Here is an 11,674-nt window from a genome sequence, read left to right as displayed (position 1 = left end):
GAGCGGTGCACTTTGAGGACCAACACAAAAACTATGACTTATAGAACCATCAACACGAAATATTCTTTAAAAAGAATATGAACCACATTCATAACTTAAAAGATTGTGCATTGGTGAAGTTGATAGAGAACTATGTTTGTGCGTCCACACACTGGGTTTTTATAAGAGAAAACTATTTTTGGATAAAATGGCATAAATGAGGTTGATGAAATGTCGGTGTAGGTTGATTAACGCTTTGCATTGGTTAAAACTCCTAAATGTCGTAGAAATAAATTCGACTTTAAAAAGTGGTTTAAAATTTGTAATTATTAGGTTTTTAGATCCGAACTAGACTACCCAATCTAATCGGGTTATAGTGAACTGACTATCAAGCCGTTTCAATAAACCCTTTGAACCGGAGGTCGACCCATTGAACAACTAAAGGGGAGCTTTTTATTTTGATAACCCACATACTACTCATTTTTCTATTGCACTATTTATCTGTATGTATAAAGAAGATTAAAAAGCTAATTATTGCTTTTTTTTACTTAAAAAATACCCCTAATTTAATTAATTTATTTTTATTCCTTTTAAGAGAAATAAAGTTAAAATGGTAAATCAACTAAAATTTTCCTACTACCCTCACACTTCCCACTTCCCACTTCCCAACCCCACCATCCCACATTTCTAATAAAATATAAGAAAGAAATGCTACCCACCCACGGCTCCTAGAAAAAAGAAAAAAAAAAAAAGAAAAAAAAAAAAAAAAAAACTACCTATGGTTCCAATAAAAAAAAAAAAAAAACTTCATAAATTTTTTTAAAAAAATACCCATAATTTAATTAATCTATGCTTATTCCTTAAAAGAGAAATAAGGGTAAGATAGTAAATCAACTAAAATTTTCCACTATCCTCACACTTCCAACTTCCCAACCCCACTACCCCACAGTTCTAATAAAAAATAAGAAAGAAAGGCTACCCACCCACGGCTCCTATAAATAAATAAATAAACTAGCAAGGTTCCAATAATAAATAAATAAACTTCCATAAAAACTTTGTAAAAAAAAAAAACACTAGCCTTGAACAACTACTTAATTACATAAAATTATTTCACCACAAATGCTTAACACTCATCAACCCCTAGATTTTTTGTTTTTGTTTTTTGTTTTTTTTTGTTTTTGGTTTTTTTTTTTTTTTTTTTTTGTGATTGGAAAATATATTAATCCCAAATTATAATTTATGCAAATTATTAATTTTACCCAAAAAATAGAAGACCTTTGAGCACACGCCTCGTGTGCTAGAGGCGTGTGTGTGTGTATATATAACACACACTTTTTCTATATGATTAATAGTGTTTTCATTTTTATTATATCACCCCTCTCTCATCTCTATCATTAAACATATCATTAGATTTTATTTACTAAATTTATTTGTGAATAAGAATTGAAATTTTGAAGGTGAAAGTGGTATTTAAAATTTATTTAAAAATGGTATCTTATTTTAGATTTAAATTTTTCTACTTGAAGGACTGCCAAAAAAAAAAAAAATTCTTGTTTATGATTTATTATTTTATATTAACCTTAAAAATTGTAAAAATAATAAAATTCATTTTTTAATTTGTTTTAATTTATTCATACTTTTTTAGTCAATTTTGTCAATATTTTTTTAATTAATTACTAAATCAATTATGATATCATCACGATTCAACCTTGATCAAACTTTGGTCTAGCCTTAAAAACCTTGAATACTTCTTTTACAAGTTCTTTGAAAAGTTTGAATCTAAAAGCCATGGCAATTTCCTTAAATAATTAGAAATCGAGTGAAAAATGCTCAAAATTTGAGCTAAAACTCAAAACAATTAGTATGCCAACCGAAAGTATCAAAGAGTAGGAAGATTCGATCCAAACTTGCATATAAGTCTTTTTGTAATTCTATATTCAATTAATTTAGCAGACTGATGCGAAAGGAAGTAATAAAATTGGCTTGGCCAAGCTAGGATTGATTTTGGTTTTAGATTTGTGATTAATGGGCTCTCTTGTGGTTGAGATTCATTCAATAGATGTAGTGTCCAAGGAAACAGCTAGGACTTGTTTCTTTTGGTTTATATTGCATTTATTCATATTACATTGGTTGACTTCTTATGATATGATTGCCCTGCTCAAATGTTTATCATAAAATACTTTTAGTTGAAAGATAGTGGGTTTAATCTTTTCCCTTTATTTTGATTTCTTTTTGTTAACCCTTTCCGAATCCATTTATTAGAACTTATATTAATTGTAAAACTTTCTATAATGTTACAGAAGTTTTAGCTCAAATGATTTCAATGGAACTTACCTATGCAGCTTGGAATGTTGACCTCCTTACAACAGCTGTAAGTTATATAGATTATATATATATATATATATATGTCAAACATGAAGTAACTTCTTCCTATTAGCGGTGCAGTATCATTATTTACCTATATTGTTTCAGGTACATTGATAGCAGTTGAGTGAGCTAGGAAGCACCGACACTGACACGGGTACGGGTACAAGCCCTTCAATTCTGTACTTTTATCTCTTTTTTATAGATCAGTATACGGTGGTTTTGAAACATGTAAATAGTTTGATAATGTTATTTTTAAATTCATTTATGGATTGATCTTTTCATGTTCAGATGGGCATATGATAATGGCTTTACTGGAATGCTTCCAAATTTCTTGGGACCCTTACAGAACTGAAGTACTTGGATTGATCTCTTATATATTTTGATTGATTTTCATTATCAGGCAATCAACGAGAAGATACTCTCTTTTCATTATGGTGAATTCAGTGCACAAATCTTAATTGTGGATTCACAAAATTCTTTCAATGGAGTCGTCCTTATTCTTGTGACTGGATATTTGACTGGAAAGGACAGTTTGAGGCGCAAATTTACTCATAGTTTCTTCCTAGCACCTCAAGACAAAGGCTACTTTGTTTTAAATGAGCATTTGGATATGTTGATGATGGGAGCCAAAGTTTCGTGAATGATGTTGAAGTGCCCCTTACTCCTGACCCTGGAATGTGAAACAAATTTTACAATTCAAAGTAAAGCCTTTTGTTCTTCTTTAACTGATTTTTAGGATAAATTTGTTTCAAGCCTACTCCTGTCGAGGAGAATCATGTTTCTGAAACAACAACTGAATTGTCAGAGCCTGTTGATGGAGAAGTATACAACCCTCCTGAAAAGGGACAGGCTTCGATTGAAGAGGAGGAAATGCCGGTTGGCATACTAATTCTCTTTCATTTATTTACTTGGTGTTAATAACCATTTATGTCTATAGTTTAAATTGGTATAGTGATTCATATGCATCATTTATTTTCTAATTGAATTATTTTCTTTATCGCAATTATCTGTTTAATTGCTTGAAGTTTGTTTATGTTGGATGTCTTGGTTGTGTTTTGGCAAATCTTGCTATTTTTTCATGGGAGTAAGCTTATATGTTGTGAATTGGAACCAAATAGAAGGGTGATTTACTTTTACTTTCAGCAGTTCATCAGTATTTTTGAACTTAAGTTTGTGTTTGGATAGATTTAAATTGCATAATTCCTTATGTGATACTAAGAGTCAATATTTGAAGCAGTCCTTAATGTTCTATTGTATCATATAACACTACAATAAAATGACTAGTTATTGAGCTTTGCTTTGATCAGTTGGGATGTCAAGTATGCTGGGATTTAGACACTTGTGGTCAAGGTAATAATTCATGAACTGAATTATGCTACTTAATTTGGTTTTTCAAAAATATGTTACATTTTAAATCACATGTCAATATAGACTTCATTGTATGACAATTTTTCAATCAAACACCTCAACCATTTAACAAATGCATGATTAATTGGTTTGTCTAAAGTTGGTGACTATGCACCAGTCTTTGAGAAGTATCAGGAGAATGCAGAATCCTTTATGTGAGACCTTTAAACATTAATAATCATGTTGTTTTGCATTGAAATAGAATAATATTNGGTCTAAAAATTTTCCAAATTCTTGCATTTGATGTCATGCCAAAGTTCGTATACAAAGTGCATTGATTTGATATACTGGTACTTGAAAATTAAAATGATTTCGTTTTTGTTGGTTATTCCATCTTGTAGTTCTACATGCAAAATTTTACCACAAAAATAGTGAACTATCAGAGGATTTATATGCCTCGCAAGGAGGTCCCATCATTCTGTCACAGGTACTATACCTTCTCTTACCAGTGAATTTGTAATAAATTCTTTATTGCATATAATTTCTCACATGAAATATGTTAATGTTGGTATAGATTGAGAATGAATATCAAAACATTGAAGCTGCATTCCACGGAAAAGGACCCCCTTATGTTCGTTAGGCAGCTAAAATGGCGGTTGGGCTCAAAACTGGTGTACCATGGGTGATGTGCAAGCAAACTGATGCTCCTGATCCAGTGGTCAGTACTAGTTTACATATATAGGAATCTAACCTGCTAATTTTAAAATGATTTCTTTGTTAAATTTTAAGATTGCACACTGATGCATTTTGGACCATGTTTTGTATTTCCATTTAAAAAAAATAAACATGCAGATTAATACATGCAATGGGTTGACATGTGGAGAAACATTTCGAGGACCCAATTCACCAAACAAGCCATCACTATGGACAGAAAATTGGACATCTTAGTATGATCAAATCCTTGCATTGTTCTTCTTTTTTATTTTTTATCTATAGGGCAAGGAGTTTAAGAAAATGTTACATTCCATTCACTTTAAAGAATAGTATTCTATAAGAAACTAATGGCTAGCTTTAAAAGTTCGGAACTATGGAGGAAATGACAGTTGAAATGGTTGCTTGGTACTAGCTAGCAAGAGAGTATATATATATGGCATCATGCTTTCCAAGATGAATCTAAGTTAATGATTTCCAAGCCCCTTTCCTTTTTTTATAATATCGTAATAGAAAACTTCTGCTACATAAATTAACTGAATTAGTCAAAAACAATGATTCTTAGTCACTTAAAGAGTCAACTAACTTTAATTAAACTTCTTTTGAAGCTATCAAGTATATGGTACGAAGCCATACCCAAGGTCTGCAGAAAACATTGCATTTCATGTAGCACTTTTTATTGCAAGAAATGGAAGCTATGTAAATTATTACATGGTATGGTATTTTAATTATAATGTGCATTAACTAGTGCAATTACATTTCCATCCGAATATATTTTATTTTATTTTCACTTATACAAACTTAATAACCCTAATCATATATATCACGTCTAATATGGCACTCCATATATATATCTAGTACCATGGTGGAACAAATTTTGGGAGAACAAGCTCTGCATATATCATAACAGCCTATTATGATCAAGCCCCTCTAGATGAATATGGTGAGTAGCATAAGTTCCTATGCTTCTTAAATAATGGGTAAAATAATTAATACTTTTAATAATTTTAGGACTCATAAGGCAACCTAAGTGGGGGCATCTTAAGGAGTTGCATGCTACAATTAAATTGTGCTCTACAACTTTACTACATGGAGTACGAAGAAGTTTTTCTTTAGGTGAAAAGCAAGAGGTAATGTGCCAAAATTCTTATTATGTTTTCTGATATCACTGAATGTACTTAAAGATGAAACTTACAATATAATATTATATTAACAATTATTTTGTTTCTTTCTTTTAATTAATAGGCCATTGTTTTCGAAGGAAAGAAAGAAGACTGTGCGGCATTTCTGATAAACAATGATACACATAATAATGCTATTGTCCAATTTCGAAATATTTCATTCAAATTGCTTCCAAAGTCGATCAGTATTCTTCCAGACTGTAGAAAAATTACTTTCAATACGGCACAGGTAATTCAATTCTACATATCTGTAATCCTGCATTCTAACTGTTAGGACAAGAAATACCAAATTGTTGACTTATTGGGCAGAGCAATAACTATAGTTTTGAGCTCATAACATTTTACTAATTAATTACAAATCCTAAACTTAATTTTTTAACAAATTTCTAGCAAACTTTTGTTTTAAATTTTGAAAAAATACATTTATATTCAAATATGCCTCAAATTCTTGTTTTGACAAGACCAATATTTGTATATATAATCTATTGTAGGAAATTTGTTGTTTAGAATTTAATCACTATCTTGCAAGTTTACAATAAGTTGGCATATGAAAAGTGTATGTGTGTGTGTATATATATATATATATATATTTCAATTATGCTTTAGGCCTCAAATTCATGTTTTGACAAGTCCAATACTTGTATAATTTATGTTGTTTAGAATTTAATTGATGTCTTACGAGTTTACAGTCATTTGACATATATAAAGTATAGATTTTTTTTTTTTTTACCTTTATTTTGATGGCGAGCTTAAGTTCCATGTTTTTCTTATATATATTGAATAGGTGAGCAAAAAGTATAATAACAGAATCATAACACCAGTACAAACTTTTGGTTCAGCTAATAGCTGGAAAGAATTTAATGATGTAATCGTGAACTTCAGAGATACATCACTTAAATCAAAGAGATTACTTGAGCAAACAAGTACAACCAAAGACAAATATGATTATCTTTGGTATACTCTTAGGTAAATTCATCTCTCATATTCATGCATTCTCTTCTTTGCATCAACCTAATGACATTTATAACGAATTAATGGATTTGATTTTCTGTTGAAGTATAGGTTTCAACACAATTTGCCTTGCACTAAACCAATACTTCATGTTGAATCTCTTGCACATGTTGCGCGTGTTTTCTTGAACAACATATACATAGGTAGGTTACTTCATTTTTTGATAATTCATAGGTAGTTTACTTAAATTCAAACTTCTTTGTTCACCTCAAATAAATAAATATATATTGTAAGATTGAAATTTATCAACCATCTTGTTAGCTTTATTCCATGCCAATTTAATTGTAATTTAGCACTTAATAACCCTGTATTTAAGTGGGATTCATGTAAGGGTAGTTTGTGAAGAGAGTGTGAAGAATTACTCATCTTTGTGCAAAGAAGTAGAAACTCGCGATTAGGACTTGCGACTAACTCACGGCTTGCAAGCTGCCAAATGCTGTGTACGTGAGAAGCATATAGGAAGGTGAAGGGCTAAGCCAGCTGTCGCACTACATGAAAAAAGTCTTAAGCTGGCCAGGCCGTTACCTCACGACTTGAACTCGCGACTTGGACAAGTCGCGAGGCCAAGCCGCCAACCAGCCCTGTTTGGCAAAAACTAACTCTTCCTATTCCAAACACACACCACTATATATAGACCCTTATACCCAAGAAATGTAGAGAGCTTCTAGAGAAAATTTTGTAAGAGAAACCCTAGAGAAAAACAAGATCACCCCATCCCTAATCTTTACTAAGAGACTCTTCAAATTCCTCTACTCTCTTCCTCTCCATTGATACATCCTTGAGAGGTTCTTGATCAAATCATTTTCTCATCACACCCACATCTGTGAGAAGGTTCATTTGGTGCTAAGGGAAGTAGTTCATAAGAGACCAATGATTATTGGTTGATGCTATGGTTTATAGCAGAATCCGGTAAGCTAGAAAAGAAAAAAGTTTGGCGCAACCTCGTTGGAGCAAGAAGTTTGGAGGACTTAGGTACTTTAGTAGATTAGGCTTGGAGGGTTTATTGCTGTTCATGTATCTCAATAACATTTTCTAATGAATTATTTACTGCTTGGAGGACGGCGGAGAAGTTTTACGCCGAGGGCTTTGGTTTCCTCTTCGATAACATATCGAGTGTTGTCCTTGTGTTTGCATCTCACTTCCTTTATCTTTGCCATTTATTTTATGTTGTGGATGTGATTATATTTGGCTTAGATTATTTATCAATTCTGTGTTTGGCTTATATTTATGTTCCGCACATTAATTATTTGATAATAAGCTTGAATTGATATTTTGTAATTTTGGGTCTAAACGTTCAAGGGTGTTTTACACACATTTTGAACTTTCATATATATATATATATATATATATCTCTTCTAACATGTTGAACCAGAGCATCCTCCTTTTAATGATTGAAAGGCAAGAAATATAAGATTTTAAAATTGTTGGATTATATTATATATGTTTGTGTATACTATGGTTTAAAAAAAAAAAAAAATATTATAGTCGCGGACCATAACACACTATACGATCCAACGGGGAGTACTAACAATGATTGATTTAAACCACATAGTGCACGGAGTATACCAAAGTCCGAGGTAAATGCAACTTTCATGTTAGTGGAGAGACTCGCCAAGTTGTATCTGAACTGGAAATTGGATATAGCTTAAGGAGGCGTCGGAGAAGGTAGCAAATATCTTTTTAAGGCCATCACCTCCACATTAAATGCTTTCCAGCAAACAGTCTGGCCGCATTAATGTGGAGGTGATACCTGAACAGTAACTAAGCAGCTTTATGGCCACTAAGCTGAAGGTTCCGTAGGTACTGGATGGGATAGAAAGGAGCTCCAAGATAAGAACTACACGTGTACGATGGAACGGGGGGAAAACGGAGTATAAAACATAGGAAAGAAGGAAGTAAGGGGGACTTCTTCTGGGAGAAAAAAAGAAAGAACGAAGAGAGAGAGACTGACTGAAAGAGCCGAGGAGAGTTTTTTTAGGAATAAACCAAAATATCCCTTGTTACTGGAGGAGTAGAACCTTTCCTGTCACACAGTACTAGTTCTTGAACCCATACTCTAAAATTTATTGTTTGGGCTTGATTGGGCTGAAACCCATTCGTACTCAGGTCAATCCAAATTTGAATCCCTACAATAAGAATCCGTGAGAATACATTATAATCAGCGTATTTGTTTTTCACTCTAATATTTAATGCTGTGTAGTATCTACGTGTGTAAACATACAAATCTATAATTTTGCAGATATTTTTCAATGCACCCAAGGGAAATGACCCTGTCGCCTTAAACCTGAGTTCAATGGGAAAAGGTGAAACTTGGGTTAATGGACAAAGCATTGGTCGCTATTGGATTTCTTTCCATGACTCCGAAGGCAAACCATCACAATAATGTATGTAGCCATTAGCTATCCACTTTATTTTTATATTTGCAAATAATAAACATAAAACAGATAAAATAAAAACTTATGTACATACACACATAAGAAGAGAATTCCCTAAAAACATATTTGGGGAAAACCTAAATCCAAAATCACCCGTGAGGTTTCAATTCTTCCTTATAATTCTATGAGATTTTCATATTTGCCAAATTGATCTCTATGACTAATTTTTGTTAGCTTTTATGGATAAAAAAAAATGAAATCATGTGACTATCACTTGAGCAGTGATACAAATCAATTGCTGAGTCCTCTTAATATGGTCACATGATTTTTTTATCCAAAAAAGTTAACGAAAGTTAATATCAGGGTTAATTTGGCGAAAATGAAAACCATAGAGAGTTATAAGGAAGAACTAAAATTTCATGGGGGTGTTATTGTATTTTATAAATAATGAAACAAAAGGTAAGAAATAATTGCAATACTTCAAAACCATAAAATAGCAAATGCCTTAGTTAAAGTTTAGGCTACGTAGCCATGGTCTTATGGTCACAGGTAATTTAGAAAGAGTAAAAATATAAGAAAATTGTTATATTTTTGTCTTGTATGATAACTTATGTAAATTGTTGTCGTCTCACGTATAAATCTAGGTGTCATTTGGCGGCAAAATTTGCCAAACAGTGCAATTTTTGAAATTTTTAAGCCAGATAGCACGCGTTCAAAGTTATTTAGATAGTTAGACTGTTTTTGAAAGTCGAGTTTGACAAACTCAACTTTGGATTGGAAAACTAATACTATAGTGTCGTTTTTTTTTGTGCCTATAACAGGGTTTATAGAAAATGCCATTATAGTGTTTGCCCAATTCGACTTTCAAAAACAGTCTAACTAACTAAATAAGTTTGAACGCGTACTATCCGACTTAAAATTTTCAAAAATTGCACTGTTTGGCAATTTTGCCTCATTTGGCTTATACGAATTCTTCCAATATCATCTTGGTCATCACTTGTCCTAGGTCACGGTGTCATCCATGCTCAAACAAAGTCCTTCACAACCAACCATTTAATTCTACATCTAAAGATGTGGATTATGACTTTATTGTTAGTTAAACAAGGTAGAGTATATATGATTGAACTTGTTGCAATGCATTGCAAGCTGTAGGATTCAACTTCCAATTGTTACCACAAACCTATACCATATACAATTTTAGTCATCGTCTACAAAATTGAAACCTATTGTTAAATTTTTTTTTTTTTTTTGGGTCATATATAATTTCAATGTATGTAGTATAAATTTATAAATCAAGTTTAGCAAAGATAATTCTTTTTCAGCTAGTGCATATTTATAGAACTAAACAAGATGAACAGAGAACTATACATGCACACACACATTCATTAGACCTATATAAATCTACATATGTAATTTCCTTTTTTTTATATTTTATTTTATGTTTTGCTAGGTATCATGTGCCCAGATCATTCCTTAAAGCTTCTGGAAATCTTTTAGTTTTGCTTGAAGAAGCCGGTGGCAACCCTCTTCAGATTTCCTTAAATACCGTGTCAATCACCAATGCATAGGAATATATATCTTGTTATCACTTCCCTCAGTAATTTCATAGAGAAAACAGAAAATTTGCTAAGAACACTGAGTAGTAGAACTCATGATGTAAATCCCAACACATTGAATTCATTTGAATAATAGGAAAGGTTCAAAATCATGTGTCCATAACTTATTTCTTAAAAGTGTGACATGACATTCAAGTTGTTGGAGGACATTTTGGTTTCTCAGCCATGTGTCAAGTAAAATAGGCTATAGATCTCTACACCCGAATTTAAAATGAGAGTTGAGTTCACTATTCACTTTGACACCTGAAAGTGGAGAAGGTGATAAAGGTGTGAAGGAGCGGTGCACTTTGAGGACCAACACAAAAACTATGACTTATAGAACACCATCAACACGAAATATTCTTTAAAAAGAATATGAACCACATTCATAACTTAAAAGATTGTGGCATTGGTGAAGTTGATAGAGAACTATGTTTGTGCGTCCACACACTGGGTTTTTATAAGAGAAAACTATTTTTGGATAAAATGGCATAAATGAGGTTGATGAAATGTCGGTGTAGGTTGATTAACGCTTTGCATTGGTTAAAACTCCTAAATGTCGTAGAAATAAATTCGACTTTAAAAAGTGGTTTAAAATTTGTAATTATCACGGTTTTTAGATCTGAACTAGACTACCCAATCTAATCGGGTTATAGTGAACTGACTATCAAGCTGGTTTCAATAAACCCTTTGAACCGGAGGTCGACCCATTGAACAACTAAAGGGGAGCTTTTTATTTTGATAACCCACATACTACTCATTTTTCTATTGCACTATTTATCTGTATGTATAAAGAGGATTTAAAAAGCTAATTATTGCTTTTTTTTACTGTAAAAAATACCCCTAATTTAATTAATTTATTTTTATTCCTTAAAAAGAGAAATAAAGTTAAAATGGTAAATCAACTAAAATTTTCCTACTACCCTCACACTTCCCACTTCCCACTTCCCAACCCCACTATCCCACATTTCTAATAAAAATATAAGAAAGAAATGCTACCCACCCACGGCTCCTAGAAAAAAGAAAAAAGAAAAGAAAAAAAAAAAAAAACTACCTATGGTTCCAATAAAAAATAAAAAATAAAACTTCCATAAATTCGTTATTTAAA

At 31.9% G+C, this 11,674-nt stretch overlaps 1 pseudogene; it reads left to right on the top strand.

The window, feature by feature from the left end:
• Positions 1 to 2,302: 2,302 nt before the first annotated feature.
• On the top strand, positions 2,303 to 6,994 carry LOC112023348 (beta-galactosidase 6-like; annotated as a pseudogene).
• Positions 6,995 to 11,674: the final 4,680 nt, after the last annotated feature.

The sequence above is a fragment of the Quercus suber genome, unplaced genomic scaffold, assembly GCF_002906115.3.
Source record: "Quercus suber isolate HL8 unplaced genomic scaffold, Cork oak 2.0 scaffold_262, whole genome shotgun sequence".
Lineage (NCBI taxonomy): Eukaryota > Viridiplantae > Streptophyta > Magnoliopsida > Fagales > Fagaceae > Quercus > Quercus suber.
Note: the sequence above shows the minus strand (reverse complement) of the source record. Positions and strands in the feature narration are given on the sequence as shown.